The sequence below is a fragment of the Pteronotus mesoamericanus genome, unplaced genomic scaffold, assembly GCF_021234165.1.
Source record: "Pteronotus mesoamericanus isolate MK-2021 breed Mesoamerican mustached bat unplaced genomic scaffold, CSHL_Meso_final contig_2, whole genome shotgun sequence".
In the NCBI taxonomy this organism is placed as follows: domain Eukaryota; kingdom Metazoa; phylum Chordata; class Mammalia; order Chiroptera; family Mormoopidae; genus Pteronotus; species Pteronotus mesoamericanus.
In genome coordinates this window covers 21,297,422-21,317,684 of record NW_026555084.1, presented here as the reverse complement: position 1 = coordinate 21,317,684, position 20,263 = coordinate 21,297,422, and the positions used below count along the sequence as shown (strand labels likewise).

Below are 20,263 nucleotides of genomic sequence, written 5' to 3'. Positions count from 1 at the left end.
ATAAAGGGGATAAACTTTTCATTAATTCTTCAATATATTCAACAAGTTCCTTTAAGCAATGGAGACCTTCAACATCACTGTTTGCTTTCCTTTCATTTACATAATCCTATTGCTAAATTGATATTGAAAACTGAGAAAGAAATAAGTAGACTTCATCCAGAGCATTATTTCAAAAGTCAGCCAGAATTTTGTGGTCTTTTTCTTCAGAAGCAAAGTATAATGTCAGAACTTCCTATACATGGAGGATCCTCTTGATGGCATTTGTTAAAGAAAGCCAGTGGTCTTTGCGAGAGGAATGAAGACTACTGAATGCCAACAAAATCACCAAAATCCTTAAGTAGCTCGGTTAGAACAGTGCAAATGCTGCAGAAGGAGAACAGTTTCATGACAGTTACTTCAGTCTCAGTAGAAAAGACATCTGATGCTATTGAGCAGCATTATACAGAACATGGGCAAGACGAGCAACGCCTCCCGCAGTTATCCACGCTTTGCTTCAGCTTTGAGTAAACGTAGTTTGTACCCTTATGCAGACATCCATCAAAAGCTGTGTTATCTCCAACTAAGTAATAAAAGATTTCTCACTAACCTCTTTGTATATACAAAATACTACATATACTTAATATGTGTAATTTTTTCAACCATCATTCTTTCATTAATAATTAGGATCACTTAGACCTTCTTTTTTTTTAACACACAATTTCTGCCCATTCACTACAAGGCACAATGGAAAAGACCAAGTATTTAAATCAACAGTTCTGTCTTGTTGCGAGGTAAACCCTAAGGACTGTACCTATACATTTATATGATTACAGACTATATTTAAATACACTCTCACAGCAAATCCAAATATCAATATTATATTTAATTGCCACATTCCAGATGTTTAAATTTATTTTTTAAATTAATTTTATTGTGTTTTATTGGGGTGACATTGGTTAATAAGATCACATAGGTTTCAAGTGTACATTTCTAGGATACATGATCTGTATATTGCATTGTGTGCCCACTACCCAAAGTCAAATTATTTCCTATCACTATATATTTGTTCCCCTTTACCCTTTACTAGTGCCCACCCCCTTCCCTCTGGTAACCACTATACTGTTGTTTGTGTCTATGAGTTTCAGTTTTACATCCTACTTGAGAGTGAAACCATATGGTTCTTAGCTTTTCCTGACTGACTGATTTTGCTTAGCATAATATTCTCAGGGTCCATCCATGTTGTCAGTATTTCAAAGGCAGTATTTCAGCCTTTCTTTTGGCTGAGTAATATTCCATAGTATATATGTACCACATCTTCTTTATCCATTCCTCTATCAAAAGTCACTTTGGTTACCTGCGTGTCCTGGCCACCATGGATAATGCTGTAATGAATGTAGGGGTACATACATCTTTTTGAATAAATGCTTTTGAGTTTTTCAGGTAGATACCTAGAAGAGGGATTGCTGGGTCATGTGGTAACTCTATTCTTAACTTTTTGAGGAACCAGCATACTGTTTTCCATCGTGGCTGTACCAGTTTACATTCCCACCAGCAGTGAGTGAGGGGTTCTTTTTCTCTACAACCTCTCCAACACTTATTATCTGACTTGTTAATAAAAGCCATTCTAATAGGTGTGAGTCGGTATCTCATTGGTAATTCGTTGTTTCAGATCTTATATTTAGGCCTTCGATCCATTTTGAATTAATTCTTGTACATGGGGACACAAAATGGAATCTAGTTTCATTTTTTTACATGTGGCTTTTCAATTTTCCCAGCACCACTTATTGAAGAGGCTTTCTTTTCGTCATTGTGTGTTTTTGGCTCCTTTGCCAAAAATTATATACCTATATACATGTGACTTATTTCTGGGCTCTCAATTCTGTTCCCTTGGTCTGAGTGTCTGTTTTACTGCCAATACCATGCTGTTTTGATTATTGTAGCTCAATATTTGATTATTGTATAGTAGTGTGATACTTGCAGCTTCATTCTTTTTTCTCTGGATTGCTTTCGCTATTCAGGGTCTTTTATGGTTCTATACAAATCTGATAATTTTTTGTTCTATTTAAAAAATGACATTAATATTTTGATCGGGTTGCATTAAATGTGTATATTGCTCTGGGTAATCTGTATAATTTGATGAGTTTGGAGATAGGCATACATCTGTGAACCATCACCACAGTCAAGGTAGACATATCCATCACCTCTAAAAGTTTCCTGTGTCCCTTTGTTTTTGGGGGGGGGGGTGTTTATCATTAACAATTAACAGAGTTTCTGAAAAAATTTGCTACACTTTCTGAAGTTTCATCTGGTGTGGAACTCCATTACATTTCTGCTGCAATTATTTTATCTTCTTATTCTAAATTTCTCTTTTAAAAATGTTAAGTTTATCACTTTTCTTAGTCCTAATTGAAGAACTCATACACTTCTTATGCTTAACTGTCAATATATGCTGGTTTATATCTGACTTTCCACCTTTTTGTGTTAAATGAACAATTGCATGCTACAGAAAGCTTCAGATGGAATTTTTCCTCATTTAATAAATGCTACTCAGAAAGTTCTGCACAAAATTCATGCTTGTTTTTCAGTATTTGGAGTCCAAATATACACACAAAAATAGATAATAGAAACCGCTCTAAGAATCAGAGAGATCAAATTTGATAATCTCACAGCTGCAACAGTGCACCTGCCACTCACAAGTCTGAATCTGTAATTGTTAAAAGGGCTCCAAATTCATGAAATTGAACTGGACATCTTATCCAAAGAACGTGAACTTCCTGTTTGAGCGAGAATTGTGTTTCTAAGGCAAAGCCTCCCCAACAAAACTAGAACTGATTTAAGGTAAGGTTTTGGGAGGCCCAGCGCAGGTGCTTAAGGATGTAAGGTCTTTCAGCTGCGTTAGTGTATCTGGAACAAGTCTGCCTTTGACTCGCTGCCTTCAAACACTGCCCTGGAGTGAGGCATTTGCTGATTGGCTGTCGTCTAGCGTGGGGGCTGTCACTGATTGGCTGACTGTCAGAAACTAGGGTCTATCTTGGGTTTGCTCACTTTCAGAAGCCCAGTTACTGAGGTGAGAGTACTGCTGATTGGCTGATTTTCAGAATAAAAATCGTAAGTTATTATTAACTAAGGGTAGTTACTATTCACGGCTTGGCCAAAACAAAAACAAAAAACAAAAAACCAAAAAAAAAAACCAACAACAACAGTGTTTTCCTTTCTTTTCTGGGAAAAGATGTACCTTTAATTCCCAGTCTCTCGTTTTGTACTTTCCTTAGGCAGACCTTCAGGAAACCATAAGAAATTGTCCAGGCCTTTATTCGTGGCCATATGCTTTTCAGCTAGTGTTGCCATTTAAGAGATTTAAGTTTCCGTTACTGTAGAGGAAACTGCTCTGATGCATTTTTGTAATTTTTTGGAAAAAAAGCTGAATACAAGCTACACAGGGTGTCCTGATGGTCAATACAGAATGCGGGGCACGTCCTGCATTACAGGCACCCCGGTGGGGAAAGTGCAATGGGAAAGGAAGCAAGCCCCCCCTCTAAGAGAAGAAAGCCTGGTTCTCATTTGCTTCTAGAAGGGCATTCTTTGTAGTCCTGCTTGTTAAAGGAAAATATTGGAAGCAGCCTCCATGTCCATCAATTGTGAACTGGTTTGATAAAGTTTTATGTGCCTATAAAATGGAATACAATACAGCCTTAAAAAGGAGCTGGCGTTCTGTGAACTAATATGAAGACTACCACAATAGATAGTTAGGTTTTTTTAAAACGCAAGATGTAGAACTCCCATGTATAGTATCATTTGTGCTAAAGTATGTGTGGGGTCATGGAAATAGGAATAACTATATGTTCCTATATGCATAGGCCATCTCTGGAAGGATATACAAGAAATAACTGTGATTTCTTTGGAGAGGGGAACTGAGAGGCTGAGGGGCAGGGAGCAGAGGCCTTTTCATGGCATGGATAAGGAAGCGGAGCCTTCCAGGGCTCATAACTAGCTGTGCCCGCACTACCAACAGAGATTCAAAACTAGGTCAGCCTGTATCTTCTCTCCATTACGGCCTTTGATTTGTTTATCCTTTGTGAATGCATTACCCATACTAAACAAGTTTAATTATTTTAATACATGATTTTCTAAATATCAAATGTGTGGCCTGGGCAGGGATAAGAGGCACAGGTTTGATATGTTCCGGCGGGGGGAGGGGTTGTGGACAGGGTGTTTTCTGAGCCTGGTGACCCTTCTGCCCCAGGGTGGACGTCTGAGGCTGGCCGACCAGCTGTGTGGAACGTGCCCCACACCTCAAGTCTCCTCCACGTCACAGAGCACAGGAGCCAGCCTGCGCCTGGCGGGGGCGGCGGAGGGGGAGCGATGGCATCCCACGCAGCAAGTGAGCGAGAAACAGAGCCCACACGAAATGCCCTAAATCGCACAAGCAGCCAAAGGGGCAGAGCCCCTCTAAGTCATCCTGCACTGAGCTCCCTTCCTGGGGGCTCCCTGCTGCTGCGGGAAATAAAAACCAGGAAGGGTCCTCCAGGGTGTCCTTGGAATTTCTCTGCCTGAGGTCTCCTCACCTGGGAGTCTGTCCACTTGGAGTATAACAGCTTCTTTCCTGGCAAAAACAGATCTCCGCAGCACAAAGCGTGTTACCAGGGGAGAGTGTGGCAAAAACCTTTGAAAATAGAGGGGTTGAGAGCAGTGGAACCCACTGTAGCAGATAATCACCATTATCATAGCAGCGGATACTTGCTGCGCATTTATTGTGTCCTAGGGACTGTTCAAGTGCTTTGTGTGCATTATAATCTAGTCCTTAGAACAACCTTATGAGATAGGCGCAGTTATTCCAATTTTACTGATGAGCAAAGTAGCATACAGAGACTTAGAAATTCATCCAAGGTCACGGCGGTGGGTGATCAGGGGTTTGAACCTAGGCTCTCTGTACTCCTCACCGTGTGATCATAGGCCCTCCACGGGAGAGCTCCTCCAGCACAGCCTAAAACCCAGTGAGAAGCATCAAGCATTTATTACATACCTACTGTGTGCCTGGGGCTGGGAGACGTGCCCTGGGAAACGCTGGCTGTTTCTGAGTGCCCGCATAACTCCTGGAATGTGTGTTTTTAAATGGAGATGAAATTTCCATGACAAAATTAACCATCTTAAAGTGAAAAATTCAGTGGCATTTAGTACACTCACAATGTTACATAACACCTCTGCTGTTTAGTCCCAAAACTTTCATCACTCCTTAAGGAAAACCCCTGCCCATGAAGCAGTTTCTCCACCTCCCCTTCTCTCTGGCCTCTGATAACCAAATCTGTGTTCTGTTTCTGGATTTACCTATTCTGGATATTTTATATAAGTGGAATCATACAATATATGATTCCTTTTTATCTGGCTTCTTTCATTTAGCCTATTGTTTTTGATGTATATTTGCATTGTAATATGTATCAGTACTTTTTTCCTTTTTATGGCTGAATAACATTCCATTGCATGCATACACCACAATTTGTTTATCCATTCATTCATTGGTGGACATTTGGGCAGTTGCCACCTGTTAGCTATTGCAGATAATGAGTATGCATGTGCATGTACTTCTTTGAGTACCTGTTTGCAGTTCTTAGAAGTATGTACCTAGGAGTGGAGTTGCTGGATATGGTAATTCTGTGTTTAACTTTGGAGGACCCGCCAAATTGGACTGTGATATTTTGACATGAGAATCTTTCCTTGTACCTTGGCTTTCTCCTATCCAGGAAAAGGAGGGCTCCTTTCTAAGGTGCATAAAGGAACCCTGGTGTGCTGTAGAGGAGAGAAGGCACAGACTAACCAGATTTTTAATCTCTGTTGAGAGGATGTACAAGGCTAACTATGAGCTTCTAAGGCTCAATTTTCCTATCTGTAGAATGGAGATGACCATGTCCTCCTTTCATTCATTCATTCATTCATTCACTCATTCATTCATTGAATCTGCTGAGGGCTTTTTGTGGCCAAGCAGTGGGGATATGATTAGCCATCATGAAATTTCCAGAATGAGGGATTGGGGGAGGAAGGGCAGACCAAGGAGCAAATTACTTTGCAAAGGGAATGATCTTTTTTTGTCATGAGAGTAACACTCCTTTCATCACAAGTAGTTAGTGAGTGCATTTGGGTGGGCCTACATCTTATTCCTCTCTATCCCCAGCAGCCAATGCGGGGCCTACAGAAAGAGGTATGTCATTTAGAGTTCTGGGGTGGCAAGCAGCAGAAATTGAGTGGCTTGGTCTAACAAGGATTACTGGGAAAGCTCCCAGGACTGAAAGAATAACTAACCGATCAGTTCTCTGGGAGTTGGGGAAGAGGCCAGGCAGTGACAAGCATCTCAGCACCGGCGGCCTTTTGCTCTGCCTCCCCAGGGCTGCGCCTTTGATGAGCCTGCTCTGACCTTTGTCTCCCAGCTGAGAGTGCCGGAATTGCCCCAACTCTGGGCTGTGCGGCAGGGCGGTGCTGGGCTTTGCACAACTCCGGGGGGCGGGGGGTGTCCTTTATGTCACAGTCATCAGAGGTTGGAATTCTCATTATGACAATTTCCTAGCAAATAATAGGGAAGTGCCTTGAGGAAGGGTGTCTTTGTACAAAGTCTCACTTGTGCCTGAGAGAACCAAGCCCAGTCTGCGACTAAAAGTGACGAGTCAGCTTGGAGTGCAGAAGAAACAAGTCAGCCTGGAGGGGAGAGAAGAGCAAGTCAGATGCAAAGCCAACAGGGAACACATGAACAAGCCCATAAGTGTCCCCAAGTCATGCCGCAGCTGTGAGATGTCATGAGGACCTCTCGTTGGGTGACCACTGCTTTCTGACCTATGACAAAAGCAAAGGCCTGCTTTGCTGTTCTCATCTACCACTGGGGCTAACCACCTGCTCAGCTGTCCTCACCTCATGACAGCACTCAATCCCTAGTTAATCTCTGCTTTTTTCCATCCTGTGTCCGAAAGAGCAGCCGGAACAGAAGCGATTCCTGCTTCACTTAACCCCCACTCAGAATCCTTGAGCCAGAACCCAAAAGAGCTGCCCTCCTTCCGCAGGCCTCTGGGATGCCGCACCTCCTCGCATCGAGTGAAGACGTCAGGCCCCACCAGCCTGCGGCAGGCCGGGCCTGGTGGCCTCCGGCTACTTAGGCTTTAATCGGACTGTCGGGGGCTGGATTAGACGACTGCGACCGTGACTGGCAGCCCTGCCAGGGTGGCGGGATGGAGGGGTGAAGTTCCCCAAAGGAAAGTAGACTGCCGCCCTCAGGAAAAGGTGAAAGTGTTCGGCGCTCAGACCCAAGGGTGGGGCTCTTGGAGTGGTGCTCAATTAATGTTATGTTTCTAAAGACACTACAGCAAATATCTTACAAAATTATAGATTATAATAATGATTAAATACTGACTTTTAGCCAGGCACTGTTTGTCTATGATCTCATTTAATTCTTAAAGCGACCTCGTACCTGTTTTATGGATCTTTGCAGTTTCTAGGACATACTGTCTGGGCACGGGAAGTCACCCAGCTCGATGAACGCTGGAGGCGGGAGGCGGCGGGGGGCGCGGAGGGGCTCCCAGCTCCGGGCACCACCTCCGCATCGGTGGCGCGGGAATGGCAGCCACCGGCCCCCACCCCTGATTCCGCTGGATCTTCGTGGGACGTGTGAAGTCAGAAGTGGCTGTAGATCCTAGTCACCCTGCTTCAGGACAGGGGGCTCACCCTCTACTCTGGCAGTAATAATGACAGTAACAACCATGAAAAACATTGGTAGCTGTTTTACTACACGCAAGACTGTGCCAAGGGCTTTGCACGTGTCATTTAATCTACAGAGCAGCCCTGTGAGGTACGTGCTTCCTTATTTGACAGATGAGGACATGAGGCCCAGGGATGTTTTGTGCTAAGGCCACACAGTTGCTGAACGACAGAGCCAGAACTTGGGGCTGCGTAGAGCTCATGTGCCAAGCCAGAGGGCTGCACTGCCCGACCGACTGACCTGCCACCATCTGTAGATGCGGCCTCTGGTTTTATTTTTGTGCTTGCTTATCTACGTACTTGTTCATATGTAAATATGTTTCTAATGAATTAAGGGAGAAAGCACTCAGTGCAGGGCCTGAGTCTCATGAGTCATTATTATTACAGTTACAAATGGGAGCGTTCTTGAACAGAATATAAATCAAGTCCTATTCTCTCTGTAACTTTAGCTTCCGATTCTCATTTTATCTTCATTGCCAGTGATGTTCAGCTTGCCAATGGCTCTAAAATGCTCTCTATCACTCCTCTGAATGCCATCTGCCGAACTTCTCCCACACGCTCTTAATGAGGCAAACAAACATATGAAGGCAAGCACCTAACAAAATACAGGGCTCTCTTAGCAAATTCTTTTAGGAAGGGAAGAATCCTGTTATCATGGGATAAATAAGCCACACACCCCCAGCTTTTCTCCTCATAAACTCGGGGATTTGGGGAGGGACTTGAGGAAAGAAAGGGGACCAGAGACCATGATGGCTGTCCCGTAGACGGGGGAATCCCAGGGGAGTCTCTGACGCTGAGAGTAGCCAGCCAGAGGGGCTCTGAGTGTGGGCTCCAGCCACTGGCCTCACTGGCATTGTGGGCAGCTGGGTCAAAATGCAGGTTCCTGGCCCCCACCCGGGGCCCGCTGAAGCCATGTCTCTGGAGATGGTGCCCATGAACCTGCATTTAGCATGTGTCCTGGTGAAGAGCTATAATCTTATTCTAATATCATGGGAAGGAGCCTTGGGCAGGGCTAGGGTCACTATCTGGGGAGGAATCTGTTTAAAGTGCCTCGTGGATGGCTGCCTTTTTAGGGACAGGTGCTTCCTGAGTGTGTTCTCATATGTATTCCCTGCACAACTTTTCATCCTAGATGCTCTTGACTTACTAACACCATCTTACTTACTACACTATTTTGCTAAGACTCCACCTCCGGAGAACGTGACGGGGAAGCAATCACTCTCCCTGCTTCTGGCCACCCCCAGATACAGTTCTGCTCCCAGAAGGCTGCTCACGCAGGACCCAGAACCTTTCCAGGCTCCTCACTCTTCTTCTTTCTTCTGATCTTGGCTGCTGCTGCTTCATTTGAGGGGGGCGGGGGGGGGGGGCGGCAGGGAAGGTGCTCCTAGAAGGCGCAAAGACCCATTCCTCTTGTGAATTCAGTGGTGAAATTCATATGAATCACTGCATATTTGGATTTGAGGCACTGAGATTTTGTACCTAATTTAGTATGGACTGGATTGAGAGAATTACTCCCTGTTTGTTTGTCCTTTTAGCTGACCTTTCTCGCCCTCCTTTCTGCGTTTGTTTATTTCTTTCCTCTGGCTACTATTAAAGGTTTCATTTATCAGTCTGGTCTGCCTCTGTGGTGCCCGTAGAGCAGGCTGAGCGTGAGTCAGCGCCCGCCTGGGAAATTAAGAGGAGGCTCTAGGGGCATTGTGGGAAGAGAGGGATCAATGCATGTAAACACCTTGCTGCAACTCAACAACAAAAACCACTTAAACTCAGAAACTAGCAAAGGACTTAGATAGATGTTTCTCCAAGGAAGATACACTGGCATACTACTGCAATCATCAGGTATATGTACCCCGACCCCGCCTTGGGAACACTGGCTTAAATTATGGGGCTCAGAGTACATTTATGGAGGTAGATTCTCAGGCTTGAGTGGAACAAGAGTCAGTTGTGGCCATGAGGACCTTCTTGGCCTCTTTTCTGAGTCCCAGTGCATCCTCTTCACTGGGGGCAAGCACAGTTGGGAGGCGGTGAGTGTAAGCATTTAGGATCACTCCACACCCTATTAGCACTGCGCATTTTCCCCAAGTTCCTGCTCTTCCTTCTTTTCGTGGAGCCAGCTACACCCTGCTCCACCACACCCAGGGGAGACTCTGTAGTGCTGGCAAATCAGCTGACTTGGTGGGTGACCTTGGGACTCTGGACAGTGTCCTCTGCTCCCAGAGAGGGCTGGTCAGCTGAGCTGAAAAGCCACAGTCTGTTTTTCTTTGCTTGATATGTCTCCTAACCCTCTTCTTAAAAAGGTTTATTTAGCTCTGGCTGGTGTGGCTCAGTGGACTGAATGCCAGCCTGTGACCTGTTGGGGGTGTGCCAGAGGCAACCTATCTATGTATCACACATCGATGTTTCTCTCCTTCTCCTCCTTTCCTTCCCTTCTCTCTAAAAGTAAATAAATTTTTAAAAAGGTTTATTTGAAAAAGTTTACGTCTTTTATTGTGGCATAACTTTTATATCTTTTACGTGCGGCTTGATGAAGTTTTACGTTAAGTATATACGCACTCAGGTCAGGATACAGTCCCGAGCCGTCCAGCAGAGCAGCTCCCAGCTGCCATGTGGCTGTCGGGCGGCTGCAGCGCGGCTGGCCGGGACGGAGGTGTGCTGCAAGAGTAGAATACGGTCTTGACAACTTAGGACAAAAAACAAAAGAAAACATACATCACTGATCATTTAAAAGTGGTGATTGAATAGCCATGTATCTTGGGTATATTGCTGTTTCATTGTAGATCTTTAAGTTGCTACTAGGAAATTTTAATTATGTGTACAGCTGGTGTTATGTTTCTTTTGGACCATGCACGTATAGAACATTCACAGCATCGTGAAGGTTCCCTCCTGGTCCTCCCCCATTCGTACCATCCCTAAAGGTAACCCTTATTCTGATCTCTGTCGTCATAGGTTCACTTGGCCTGTTCTTGACCTTCATGTAAATGGAATAATATAGTATGTGCTTTTTAGTATCAGACTTTTTTCCCTCAGCATTAAATCTGTGAAATTCATCCATGTTGTAGCATGTTGTGGTCATCTGTTCTTTTTCACTGTTCTGTGGTAACAATTGATTTTACCTGTTCTGTTGCTGACGAACCCTGGTGTTTTTCTAGTGTTGGACTCTTGTTACTTAGGCTCTGATGAAAGCTTTTGTACATATATTTTGGTATATATATAAACACAAACACTTGTTTCTATGGTATATACCCAGGAAAGGCATTGGGTATATACCATGTCCCTGGGTCATGGGGCAGAGTATGTTCTTTGTTAATACTGCCCAACTAGGTTTCCTAAGTGGTTGTAACAGTTTATACTCCCGTCTTCCATGGCTGACGGTCCTCACCAACATTCGGTATTGTAGTCCTTTTGATGTCAGCCGTCTAGTGGAGAGGCAGTCAACTTTTGAACTGAAAATAACTCTTACCATTTTTTCCTCTTTACGAGGTAACGTACACCTACCTTGCTGATATGTAGAATATACACCTAGACAAATGAAGGCAATTAAAGCATCCAACATCTCAACTACTGTTAACACACACACACACACACACACACACATTTATCAGTGTGTATACAAATGGTATACTACAATAAATTTACCATGACCATCTTTTCATATTTTGAGTATTCATCTACAGCATAGTGTTTCAAAGCTACACAATGTTCCATTTTATGGTTGTGCCATCATTTAATCAATCCCCTTACTCTTGGGCATTCACTAGAAATAGCTAAGTCCAGTTGACACTCAATGGGATGGGAATTACATTCCACTTTTTAAAGGGAAATGTCATGGATTTCTGCACATATTTTAAAATAACAACCACCCGGTATACATTTTTCTGGTGTGCACCTCTATAAAACATTACTGGGAGTGAAGAGAATTATTAGTCAATAAGTTATTATGATAACTGATTAACCATTTGGGGAAAAGAAACAGTAACAAAACAACGGATCCCTACATCACATCATACACCATCGTAAGTCCCAGAGGGTTTAATATTTAAGAGTACAAAAGTATTAAAAGAAAATTCAGATGAAAATTGAACTAGGGTAGATATGGGAGCAACTGGTTGTTGGGTTTTGTTTTTTTTTTCAACTTCTAAGTAATTTTACTCAGAATTTTGAATTTGCTTCCTGAATCAGTAAATGCTATACAAAACAATGTAAAAATGGCTACTATTCTTTTCTCCCCTGCCCCTCCCCACCTGGGGAGAATCTCCTGGGCCACCTAACTCAGAGGTTCTCTCTCCAGATTTGGTTCAGTAAACGAGGTTGCGTGACATTATAGCCCCCATGGATCATTTTCAGAGGAATTTGCCTGGAGCAGAGAGAGCCTCCCGGGTTTGGAGGCTGACTAGGTTAGGGGAGTGTTTTGGGGAGGAGAGACCGTGCCTGGGGCAAGAGCTTACTCCCAAAGAAAAGGGTATCTTAAATTATCACAGTTACTTCTTTGCCTCAAAAAGTGACATTAATGCAAAAGAAAAAGAAAATAGAAAAAGAAAATGACACGATAGATGTCTATCCTTTGGCTCCCTTCCCTCCCTGTTCCTGCTCCTCCTCAGCCCCCCAAGGACTGAATCCCAGCTGGGGTGAGGTGGCAGGCCAGCCCCTCTCAGATGAGGGCAGCAACATTGAGGGGCATCGCCTCAAGGGAGGTGTTGTAGAAGGTCTTGATTCTCGAAGACTCTTGTCTTTTGTCATCATACTAATAGCCACACCCTTAGAGCCAAAGCATCCACCCTGAACAAATCTGTGGGTAGCGTTTTCCCTGTTGGTGGGAAGGTCATGGTCAATAATTAAAGAAACCTGCTGTGCCCTGACTCATGTGGCTCAGTTGGTTGGGCATAGTTCTTCAAGGCGAAAGGTCACTGGTTCAATTCCCAGTCAGGGCACATGCCTGCATTGTGGTTTCGGTCCCCAGTTGGGGCATGTACGGGGAGGTGGCCAATGTTTCTCTGTCACATTGATGTTTCTCTCCCTCTCTTTTGCCCTCCCTTACCCTGTCTCTAAAAATAAATAAAGTCAAGAAAGGAAGGAAGGAAAAGGAAGGAAGGAAGGAAGGAAGGAAGGAAGGAAGGAAGGAAGGAAGGAAGGAAGGAAGGAAGGAAGGAAAGAAAGAAAGAAAGAAAGAAAGAAAGAAAGAAAGAAAGAAAGAAAGAAAGAAAGAAAGAAAGAAAGAAAGAGAAAGAAAGAAAGAAAGAAAGAAAGAAAGAAAGGAAGAAAGAGAGAGAGAGAAACCTGCTACATATCAGTGTCTCTACTAGAGCCAGGGCAGAGCTCCCTCATATTTATACCTCGGTCCTTTTGGTCCATACCTCCATGCACAGCAGAGACAGTGAAGTCCAGGGTGTTCACCTTTTCAGTGAGCCTGTCAGCCTTTCTTTGAGTGTTGACAAAGATGACGGCCTGAGGAGTTTCCTTCATACAAGTCACACGGTGTGTCCAGCTTCCCCTGCTCTCATTCCACACTGATGTAGAATTGGCAGATCTCCTCCAGAGTCAACTCTTCCTTTTTGGCAAGAACCCAGAAGGGGTCCCTCAGGAATTTCTTGTTCACCTTGAGCACATTAGAAGGCATTGTAGCTGAGCAAAACCACCTGGGTGTTGCTGTTGAGCTTTTGGAATATGTTGTAGATCGGGTCCTTGGGTCCACAGCTTAACATCTCATCAGCTTCGCCTAGTACAAACATCTTGACGTTTTTGGAAGACAGGTATCTGCGGTTCGGCATACCAAACACGCGGCCTGGGGTTCCCACAATGTTACGCGGAGCTTCTCTCTGCAGCTTCTGTACCTCGGCTCTCACGTTGGCATCTCCAGTGCAGGAGTGGCAGGAGACACCCATGTAGTCTCCTAAAGCCATGACTACCCTGCATCCTGGACACAAGGAAGAAGCTCACTGCTGGGTGGCAGAGGGCATTTTAAAACCACAGGCATAGATGCTGTGGAGGAGGGACTCTGAGAGGTTCATGGTCAAAGCTGTCAACAACCTCATTACAGTTATTTTTGATGTTGCCTGCAGGCTCCATTCTGTTCGGCCATTGTCTCTGGATCTGTTGGTATAAAGTATGAGCATGCTGACTGGGCCCCGTTAGAAATCCCAACAGCCAGCTCTTCCACGAGCAACCGGCCTTGCATGACGCCATCTTCACCCCTTGACCCAACCCCCACCCGTTCCGGGAATCCCGACTCACAGACCTGATCCTTAGAAACTCTGGTGGCAACGCCATTCCATCATGTTCAGGTTATTGCAAACTTGAGCTTTTAAGGGAAGGTTCATGGTTTTATAATAAATTATTTTCTCTGCTTAAAAAAATTGAAGTAGAGAAGAATATTGAATCATGGAAGCTTAGGCAACACAAAGGAAATGATAGGTATGATCACATGAAAATTAAATATTTCAGAAGAGAAAAACCAGATAAAGGAGAAATGAAAACTGGAGAGAAATATTTGCAATGTATAAGAAAGGCAAGAACTAAATTCTCAGTATAAAATGTTCTCCCAAATTAGTGCCCCCCCCCAAAAAAAAAAGATTCTAAAGGCATATGTCCCCTCTCGTGGGTAACTAGATTGTAAATGGGTAGGAGAGGCGTGGTCTGAGGTGCCTCTGTGCTGCCCACAGAACATTGCACGGCTTCAGGACTCAAATCGAATCTGTTGATTTCAGCTCTTTACTTCTGTTACAAAAATGTCTGTACCTCTTTCTGTTCCTGACCCTTAAGAAGTCTCCTCGCTCACTCAGAAATCTCATTAAAATGCTTCCTGCGCAGTTTGTGACTCACAGCTAGATATGGCACAAACAATGCTGATTTCAGCAAGAATCCTCCCCAAAGCGTAGCCTGGGTTCCTGTGATGCCCAAGGAATGAATCAAAACTGGGAAATGTTTGCATTCATATGGCACCTCTTTCTTATGCCCTGAGTATGTCTCTGAACCTGTATTTTTTAATCCTCACCCACGGACACGTTCCCATTGATTTTTAGAGAGAGAGGAAGGGGAGGGGGAGAGAAAGGGAGACATCAATGTAAGAGAGAAACATAGATTGGTTTCCTCCTGTACGTACCCTTACCAGGAGTCAAACTCACAACCTTTTTTGGTATATGGGATGACACTCCAACCCACTGAGCCGCCCAGCCAGTCCTTGGAGCCCTATTCTTTTATTATCACAGTTTGTGCTCACAAGGGAGAGCGCAGACAAGAGGCCTGATCAAGGAGAAAGGGCACGGACTGGGAGACCTTGATTTAGTGCCAGCCACTTCTTATCTGCATGGCCAGACAGGCCCCTGCCAGCCCTGGCCTCAACTGCTCCCTCTGCAGAGTGAGTGGGGGCCAGGCGGTCCCACAGGCCCCTCCAGCTCTACCATCTGAGGATTCAGCTCATTTTCTCCTTTTTATTGTGTGGGCTCTAAGAGCTGTCCGTTTAACCTTATTTGAGAAGTTTTGAAAGTCTCTTGAGCATCCTTCTCAGATTTTAGAAACCACGGAAAGTAAAATTTAAAAAATGCTTTCAATTACTGAAGTTGTTTCTCCATTTCTGGAAGATTCAGTTCCACTCACTTGGAAAAAGTGAAATTGCACACAGTGAAATGACTAAGGAGGCCGTCATCGGCTTAGGCCCCGGGCCTGCCCTGGTCCCCCCGTGCTGCCCTGATGCGTGTCGGCCTGTAACCTGTAAGGTGCCTGTTGGTTTTCCAGGGACTCCGTATCTTCCGTTACCCCAGAGCCGCTGGCTCCCAGCTCAGAGGGAGTAAGTCATGCGGTCATTTCATGTCCTCCTGCCCTGCAGTATCCTTCTACGTGTCTGCTGTGATGTCGAAAATCTGTAACACTAGAGCTTCCCCTTTGACTTGAGGTCTTTGGCTGGGGTTGTTTTCGGTTGCCCAGCATGCCCCTCCCGCCCCCTCGCCTTGTGCATCCACCCTCTTCTTCTGATCTGGCCACGGATGTGGGTGTGGGTGCTAGTGTGGGCCAGGCATTGGCCTCCATTTCCCTGGACACATGACTGACCCAGGGACGGGCATGGCATACTTGATGCTGGGACAGAGAGGGTTCCTGTCCCTAGATCAGAGCTCCTAAGCGAGGAGGATGTCCGTCTGAGCTGCCGGCAGCCCCATTCTTGAATTTGGAAAGAACCTGGTGTGGAGAGGCCAAGCAGAGGCTACAGGGATGAGAGAGAGAGAGTAGAGGCCACCAGAGAAGCAAGAAACAAGGGGGAGATTCGGAAAGGCGGGGGCAGTTAGAGCCAGAGGGCGAGAGATTCACCCTGAAGCTTTCATTCCCATAACCCCTCCTTAGACCTGGGAACTACCTTCCTATCTTCCCAGCTACCTAAGTAAGTAAATCTCCTTTTTGCTTCAGACAATTTGAATTTGAAAGTGTCCTGAATAATGTATTAGTGTATCTCCAGAAAGCTCTTCTTCAATTGTGAATGTCTTATCCAAAGGGATGACACATGAAACCAGTAATGTAGATTAGCTGTGAATAATACATAGGACATGTAAATTTTGACAAGATCAAGTCAGGGTGTTGCTAGAGAAGGAGGTACTGCTAGAAAAGGGCAGAACCCTGGTACATTGCTGGTGGGAATGTTAAGGTGGAGCGACCGTGGTGGGAAACAGTTTGACACTTCCCTAAAAAATTTGAGAGTGACCTTATGACCCAGCGATCCCACCCCTGGGCAGACGGGTATAAACCTTAGGGAACTGAAAACATACGTTTCCACAAAACTGTACACGAATGTTCATAGCAGTATACTAGTTATAATAGCCTAAACAGGGAAAAACCCAATTTACATTAACTGATGAATGAATCAGCAAAATGGGGTGTATCTATACAATGGAATATTATTCAACAATAGGTGGAATGCAGTTCACATTCCTGCAAGAGCATGGATGAACTTTGAAAGTAGGAGGCTAAGTGAAAGGAGGCAGTCACAAAAGGCAACACGTTGCATGATTCCGTTTATGTGAAATGTCTGTAAAGGGCAAATAGAAGTAGATGGATGGTTGCTAGGGGCTGGGGAAAGGTGACTTGTAGACATTAAAAGGGATGAATTTTTGGAATGTGGGATACAGCTCAATTAAAAAAAAAAAAGATGTATTATCCTGGTCATTCTCATCTTTATATTGCACCATGCAGAGTACATTTTGTGGTTTGACTCTGATGCATCCCTCCCCGAGCTCCGAATCCTCCACAATAATGAGAACATTGGACGCTGTCTGGTACGGCTGGGAGCTGGGGCTGACCTCCCTTTCCAAGGAGCTAGACCATTTTTTGCTTGCTCAGTTATTTTTCTGGAGTAAAGAACCACTCCTATCAACTCAAAGGGGATAGGTAGCAGTGGACTGAAACTAATTCACAATTTTGTTTAAATTTACTTGTCAAGGGCAGAAATATTCAATTTCATGCATGCTCCCAATTCTCTGCACTGGGAGCAGATTTCCAGGAAGCAATTATGTAGAACAAAATGTAATGGGTAACAGGGGGTGCCTTGTGAATTATTCATAATCCGATAATGATTTTAACCCATTTTTAACATGACTTGCTATTGGTGTTAGCTTCTGGAATGTTCCCAAAGTAAGCAACAGAGGCTTCCTTTAGTTATGCTTATATAACCATAAACCTCGTGCCTTTCCCCAAACCACCTGAATAATTAAAATCTAAAGAGGCCTGGGATCCCATTTCCTCCCCAAGTCTACAAAACAAAGGTAAATGCTGCCTCACAAAGGTCATCTCATCTCCCGCACCCATCACTCCTGTCTTCTCTGGGAGGTGACCTGGCTTAATGCCCCGCACAGGGCCTGGCTCCCTGGGCTGGCTCAAGAAGACACAACTGGTATTGGTGTTTGATTGATTGAATGAATGAGTGAATGAATGAATGAACGAATGAATGAACAAAAGAAAAAAACAATGGCTCTGGCCAGGTATCTCAGTTGGTTGGAACATTCACTTGCTACGCCACGGTTGGGGATGGTGGGTTTGATCCCTGGTCAGGGAACATACAAGAATCAACCAATGAATGCAGGAAAAAAATGGAGCAACAAATAGATGATTCTTTCTCTCCCTTCCTCTCTCTCTCTAAAAATCAATAAAAAAAAAAAAAGCACGCCTCCCCCCCAAAAGTCAAACAAATGAACGACAGAAAGAATAGGGTATTTGTAGTAAGGACAACTTGGGCTGAGGACTTTTGCTACTTCCCGGCTGTCTGATTTGGGCAAATGTCTTGCGCTCAGTTTTTTGTTTTTGTTTTTTAATCTGTAAAGTGGAGAAACTAATACCTGCTTTGCTGGGTTATTGGAAGAATTTGAGAATAGAGTAAGCGCTCACTAAGCAATAGCTGTTTCTTTCTAGCACCAGCCCTATAATTTCCACAATTCTGGTAAACTATGAGAAAGTCAGCCAAAGCTTTCTTAGGAGCCAAAAGTTCCCTGACTTAGCTCTACTGAATCAGATCGTACTGCTGGACATTCTGATTCAGTATGAATGGGATGAGACCAGAGGGTATATTTTTTAGTGTTGTTTTTTAAATGTAGGTAAAACTTACGTACAGTGCAATGCACAGATCTTCAGAGTATAACTAGGTGAATTTTGACAAATGTACAGATAGAGAACATTTCCATGGTCTCAGAAAGTTAAATCCATTTCCATCCTGTGTTGTGATGTTGCGAATGCTGTGTTGTGAATAACCACTGTTGTGAGTTCTATCGCTATAGATAAGTTTTGCCTGTTTTTGAACGTTGTATCAGTGGAATTATACAGTATGTACTTTTTTGTGTCTGGTTTCTTTTTCTTCTTATACTGTTTTTTGGATTCATCCATTTGCTACATGTATCATATAACAGTTCACTCCTTTTTTGTTACTGAGAAGTATTTCACCACATGACTATTTCTCAGTTTGTTTCTTGACCTACCAAGGGGCTTTTTAGGGTTGTTTTGGCTATGTGAATATAGTTGGTATAGATATATTTTCATTTATCATGGGAAAAATACCAAGGAGTGGAATTGTTGCATAATAGCATAGAGATATTTTTATTTTTATTATTTATTTTTAAAGTTTTGCTTAAAACTTCTCACCATTTATTGATTTTAGAGAGAGATAGAGAGGAAGGGGGAAGAAAAAGAGAGAGAGAGAGAGAGAGAAAGAGAGAGAAATAGAGGGAAAGAGAGAGAGAGCAAAACATTGATTGGTTGCCTCCCGTGTGCACCCTGACCGGGGACTGAACTGGCAACCTAGGCCTGTGCCCTGACTGGGAACCCAACCCACAACCTTTCAGTGCCTGGGACAACACTCCAACCAACTGAGCCACACCAGCCAGAGCCCTGGGAATACTTTTAAAGTTTATTTGTTTATTTAATTTATTGGGATGACATTGGCTAATAACATAATAAAGGCTTCCAGTATACAATTCTATAATACGTCTTCTGTATATTGCATTTTGTGCTCACCCCTCAATATCTAGTTCCCTTCTGTCACCATATATTTGACCCCCTTTAACCACTTCATTTCCCCCCCACTCTGGTTTCTGTGTCTATGAGTTTGTTTTGTTTGTTTATTTGTTGCTTTCTGTTTCATATCCCACATATAAGCAACATCATATGGTTCTTACCCTTTTCCACCTGACTGACTTTGCTTTCACATGATACTCTCAAGATCCAACCATGCGTTGCAAATGGCAGCATTTTTTCCTTTCTTATGGCTGAGTAGAATTCTATCGTATAGATGTGCCACATGTTTACATTTCTTTTTAAAAACCTTCAAATGATTCTGACGGTCAGCCAGACCAGAGAATCCCTGAGATAATGGAACATCAACCCTGATGATTCAACTGGTGATTCATTTTGTTTTTTGTTTCATTGTGCAGGTGCCCCTCGTTCACCCGGGAAACTCCTTCTGTTTCCCTCCCCAGCAGACGCCCAGCTCTCCCCTCTGTTGCTTGCCAGCTTCTTACCAGAGAAGAGAGTTCCCAGCCAAGGATCCCCATGAGTCTCTTGGACTGTGTCATCCAAACAGTTCCAGGAAGGAGTGCGGGGTGAAGGGAACCCAAGCTGCCAACCCATAAAGACTTGCTCCAACCTTGGGATCGCTTGCTTAGGAGGAAGCACCAACCCACCCGTCCCTGGGGGCGGTGGGGAGCGAGGGGCCCGCCCTTTCCCACTGGGCCACGGCAATCCCCCCACCTGACACGGGGCAGGCCTGGGGCAATCTGGGACTGAGGCCTCATGAACTCCAGGTGCCTCTAAGGGAAGAGCAGTGGGCAGGGCCACTAAACTCCTCGGGCTCTGGAAACTGTGAAGGAAGAGAAATGTCAAAACATGACCATTTTGTTTCAAGGGTCATGCTGGCTGTTGGCTTAGGAAATTTATATATATATAGATTTATATATATAAAATTTATATATATATATATAGATATCTATTCAGATATCTATATATATCTGACTGAAATTGCTTTTCCTTTTGGGGACTATTAGAATTCCACAATAGCGGCGAAGACATGTTTTGGAGCTGAAGAGATGCTCCA

The 20,263-nt window shown here is 44.1% G+C and overlaps 1 pseudogene; it reads right to left on the bottom strand.

Moving 5' to 3' along the window:
* Nucleotides 1-12,358: 12,358 nt before the first annotated feature.
* LOC129066309 (eukaryotic initiation factor 4A-I-like) overlaps nt 12,359-20,263 on the bottom strand; it is a 37,929-nt pseudogene continuing 30,024 nt past the window's right edge.